Raw genomic sequence first — 5,807 nt, 5'->3', positions numbered from 1 at the left:
TGATGAGACACACTTCAATCTATGAGCTGAAAAATCTAGAGGAAAAACAAAGACAAGGTGAGATTGAGAGAGAGAGAAATGAGACGTAAGAGCAGTGTTTGAGAGGCCATCAATATTGTCACTATTTGTGTCCACAGAGCAGAAAGGTTTCTATCAGCACTATAAAACAGTTCAACACATCTAAACATGGTTCATTGTGTCCGGCTGCATGACGATGATGATAATGAGGTGAGCTCTCACACTTACTTTCCTAATCTAGTTTCTGTTCTGATATTAAGATATTACCAATCTCATTCGTACTGGAATATCAAGCAGTCTTTTATCAGATTCAATGATTTCAGAAGGCTGTTTCATATTCTTCTCTTCTGTTTATGAAATTATCTTAAATGAATTCTGTGTTTGGGTAAATATGTGTCTGTCCTTTTAAATCAAGACACAACCAAGTATAAATACAAGGTGAGGGAAAGGCCATAGTTTACCAAAAAGTAGAATAATGCACTTCATAAGTGACCAAAAGTGTTTATTTGATGATGATAATAGATTATTTTCACTAACAATACTCTCTTCCCACTGATCAGACATTCTGCATTTTGATTTTTAAAATAAATTATGGGAAGAAAAAAAACCCCATCAAGAATCAGCATATATCATAGACTGATTTATGCGCATTTATTGTGTGGAGTGAAGTAGTACACAGTGTCAATACTTCAGTACCAACTCTCTGTAAAACATATTGTTTTGGACGGCCCAAACTTCAATGTAATGAGACAGAGCTTTTTATCAGGACTTATTTATGGACTTATTTATGGACTTATTTTTTTTATTATTTTTTTAGAGCAAGTAAAGAATCTTTTCTAGAATTGTACCCACTTTGTACATAGACAAAAAAAAAATTCAAAATGAATTTTTATAAAATGTTGTGATGTTGTTAAATGTCTTCTGTTTGTTACAATAATAGCCTCTTTTAAGGAGATTTTTGATAAATCATAGAATTTATTTACTATGTTGAAGTTGAATGAACATTTTAGTGCTACTCAATTGCTTTTCAGATATTTAGTAAACCCTACTTTATTATTTAAAAAATGAATGTACTTTTTTTCCCAGTATAAATCAAACACTCAGAAGCTGAGAGTATAAAACAGACACAAGCAGCTGAAGTGGAAACAAGATTCATCATAATGTTATTCATCATACTGCTAAATGCATTCTGGCCAGTTTTAGAGATTCTTCATCATTAAAGCGACTCATGGCCACAAATGTATATATGCTGTTTAAGTATAAGTTTGTACTATTAACAAAAATTACATCTTTAATAACATGTACAACTTCTTTTTATTTTAGGCATTTTCATCTTCAAGACTCATCTTGATGAACTTTATCTCTGTGAGATTGCTCAACAGTTTATTCAATACAGCTTTGTGAGAGTTTATCTTCCTCATTACAAACAAAGCAGACATTTCTGTCATAGTTCAATAATTAGTCTTTTGTCTGAATTGTTCGTTTCTGTTCACTAGTGTTCCTGTACTCAGTTCTGGATTATTCTGGTCCCTTATTTTCTCAGTAGTTATTAAATTTCTCAGTAGAAATCGTCGTAAACATCGTTTGTTTTCTGGAGAAAACAGTGATGTCATCGTCCAGCTCAGTTCAGTTCTCTTATAATGGTGTCAAGTGATGGGAATAACGCCGTTATAAATAAAAAAAACGTTACTAACGGGTTACCTTTTTTACAGTAACGTGTAATCAATCGAATTACCGTCTCCACTGTTTCAGCACTGTTACCATTACTGACAATAAATTGTGGCGTTACTATAATTGAGCTCACTGAAGCGGTTTTCATCCGAGTCATTGAGAGCACTTCTTGTTAAACTGTTTACTTTTGTGAGAAAGGAAATAGGCTACAGTATGTCTACCAGTTGTGAAGTTGTGTGACAGTTTTATAGTTTTAATTTGCACTACAAAGGGTGTATATATGTATATTTATTTTTTTCATTTTTGGTGCATTTCTTAAGAAGCCTAATTTATTTTTACACTTATCTGTTGGCCGGTTGTGGTCTGTGCAATAAATATTACAAGTTTTAAACCATCTTTTGTTTTATTGTTCCACTATAGTAATGATCATATTTACAATTATATATTGCTATATTTAATAGGTGTCTCTCACATTGTCCCACAGCAACATTAAATAGTGAAGATTAATTTATAATGTTTTATTATGATAATTTATTCTAGTCCAGTGTCTATTTCATTCATTTAACATACTTAATATGGGGGCATCCACATTTGGATATATATATATATATATATTTACTTTCCCTGGTAATTAGTTACTTTTATAATGAGTAGTTGCATAGCGTAGGATCATGGTAATGCATGTGTATTACCAACACTGATGGTGTCAATGCAGGCAGATCAACAATATTGTTGAATATTAAATGTCCCCAAATAAGCAAGCCGGAAAGACTATGGGTTTCCCCACGCTGCCTTCCTGCACTGCGATTTTATTCACGCTGAAAGGCAGTCTGGACGCCATGGCCAGATTTTCGCCTCATTTAGGGAACCAATCACAGAACGGGGAGGGAGCAGCAAGACGATGACGACATCAATCCCTCACGCCGACGCAGTTTGTTACCAATACCATATTGGATGTTGCCTGAAATTAATATTGAGTTGGGTTTTTTACAGGAAAAAGATAAGTGGAAAGTGGCACCAAAAATAGGGAAATATTTTAATTCAATTAGTCAGAGCACAATGATTATTTTTACAGATGGATCTCGAGATCCAGTTAGTGGGAGAGCTGGATTTGGGGTGTATGTGGAACAGTTAGGGTTGGAAATTAGTCGGCGTATTTCTAATGGAAGTTCTGTCCTCACTGCTGAATTAATGGCAATTCTATGGGCTCTATGGTGGATTGAGGAAGTCAAACCTAGAGAAGTTATTATCTGCTCTGATTCTGTAGGTGCTCTAGATAATTTAAAAGTAGGAAAATCTAAATCTCGTCCTGACATTGTCAATGACATCCTGAATGTGGTTTTTAGTACTAGGTTTATTTGCAACATCAGTTTTTGCTGGGTCCCCGGGCATGCTGGGGTGAGTGGGAATGAACGAGTGGATAATATTGCAAAGGAGAGCTTAGGAAGAGAAGTAGATGTTCATGTATTATTAGGAAGAGTGGAATTAAGAGAAAAAAATTAAAGAGAGTTTAATAAAAGAATGGCAGAAATTAGGGGTAGACATTACTTTTCTATACAACCTGAAGTTAGGAAAAGATGCTCATGTAACTTTTTGTCCCGCAGGGACTCAGTTAAAATGTGCAGATTGAGATTGGGGCACTGTGGGTTGAATTATTCTTTGCACATTGTAGGGAAGCATGTTTCTGGCTTGTGTGAATGTGGGAGTCTTGAGACTGTAGGCACGGCCGCATTAACCATAGGGCTAGGCGGGGCTTAAGCCCCGGGGCCCAAGCAAGGAGGGGGCCCGTGATTGGCTGTGGAGCAGATACTGCAAGCCATCTGATTACCAAAGCCTTACCACGCAACAACGTCCCCCACAAATTATCCCTGTTATTTAGTTGCACTTTGCCTTATATTCCATGCATTATCATGGAATCATTATCATTAATAGAGACGTTCGCAAAGACCCGCCTTTTTTAGGTACTTTGTGACGGACGGGCCACGAGCCAGGCGGCTCTCGCGAGTCACGCACATCATGTTCTCATGCACTCACGCAGTGAAAAATACTTCGCGGGGCAAAGAAGACTAACGTTACACCGAGTGATTACGAGAGAGAGTTCAGAGCAGCTTACTGTTGATATGAAACAAAGTCTCAACTTTCAAATATTGTCATTTAAGTAATTTAAACATTACCGTTTTCAAGTTCATGTCCACCGACTGACAGCTTTGTTGTCGGACAAAGTTGCGTATTCGGCGTTATGATTGGCCAGGCCACCTGTCAATCAAACCCCCGTAGGCATGCAGGGCCAACGGCTCTGAGCAGGGCATGGTAAATTGAAACGTCAGGTTTTAATTTGATATGACAAATATATTTATTCTATATTTAACTTGTGAACGACCGACCTGCTGCTGCACGTAGGCCTATAGATGATTGCTGCCTGCGCCTTATTAGAATAGGTTATACATCAACCAATAAATCGCCTTTACTCTTCTCTTCATTCTAATCTAGTCTATTCTTAAAACACAGCGTCATCGACCCCACAAACTTTCGGTAAGTTTGAATATTAACTTGATGGATGTATAATTTTGCTTTTTGTGTTTGATTAAACTCAATATTCGCCTAAAGGACTGGCGATAATATATCCGGTAGAAATATTTAAATTTTGCTGCGCCATCATGATGTAAGTTTATCATTTAAACGCGTTTTTAAACGTTGTGGTTTGGATACAAATTATTTCAAACTGCTCAGGCACAGTGAGCAGCGGGAGAATTTATTTTGTAAATGCTGGTTTTGAGACCAAGGTGAACCATAGACTGTGGTGAACTTGAGACGGTTTTGCACAGCGCACTTGAATCCGACTCTGAGGTCTCAAAGTGACAGACGCTGCTAATAAAGCTGCTGTCGCCATGTGTGTCAATAATGTTAATCAAACATCAGAAAGAAAGTAATTTACTGCATTTGACTGAATTACTTTTGCAAAATTAACAAGAATGAATGTTGAATTTATAGTGAAAACCATGTATTGTATATTTGATTACTTTATATAATATTATTCAGTGCTTTAAGTTTTTCATAGGTCGATTTATTGTGCCTTTGTTCTATTTTAATTTGTGACTCTTGTCATCAGTAAGCTTGAGATTATTTTCTTAAGCTACTATTATTTTTTGGTGATATTGAAATTGGTCACAATAATTATGAAATTTTAGTCAATACATTTTGATATGATAAAAAAATCATGTTAAAAGTAACATAACTTAACTGTGAAGTATATCATAGATGGATAAAATGACTCGTAGGCTATAATAATATAACATTTAGCTCATGTAGTTGGTGACCTAAAGTGGTGGGGGGGCCCTGCAGTAACTCATAGCCCCGGGGCCCAGTGAGCTCTTAATACGGCCCTGACTGTAGGGCATGTTTTCCTGGAATGCAGAAAGTATAGGGTTGAAAGAAATGTTCTCTTTAGTAAACTGTCAGGACATGGAGTTAAGGCTTTTTCTGTTTTATCTTTGTTTGGACACAGTGACGAGCATAAACTGATCTCCAAAGCAGTTCTTCAATTCCTGCATGACACAGGATTGTATGTAAGAATTTAGTACAAACTTTGACTCGTGGAGGGCAGTAATACGCTCAGCAGCGTCTACACTGCCGGAATCAAATAAGAAGAAGAAGAAGAAGAAGACGCAGTTTGTTTATTTCTATGTTTTCAACATGGCAGCAGACGCGAAGCTACCTTTTGATGCAGCCTTAGATATTGTTCTAAGTAGTTTCGAATACAAGTTTATTTAGAAAAAAAGAGCAGCTTTTGCCATTAAACTTCACGAGACCAGTCATTATTGTTGTCTCACCATTTATCGCCCTAATGGAGGACCAGGTACAGGAGGCGGTCAACCTCAGAATATCTGCCGCTCAGCTGTGTCCCGAGAAAGAAAATGCGATAAAGAATTGTCGATACCAACTTCTGTTCGGCAGTTCTGAGGTCTGGATGAGCACAAAGTGGCAAGACATGTTAGCCACGGAGTTGTATAGTACCAACCTGCTAGGCATCGTCGTCGATGAAGTCCATTTAACTTATAAATGGTAAGTGGTATTTATTAATATATTGTCATTATGCCTGTAGACTACCTACTGTGGTT

This window comes from Pimephales promelas, chromosome 3 (assembly GCF_988280905.1).
Source record: "Pimephales promelas chromosome 3, fPimPro1.hap1.1, whole genome shotgun sequence".
NCBI classification, from domain to species: domain Eukaryota; kingdom Metazoa; phylum Chordata; class Actinopteri; order Cypriniformes; family Leuciscidae; genus Pimephales; species Pimephales promelas.
This window is presented reverse-complemented; position numbering follows the sequence as displayed.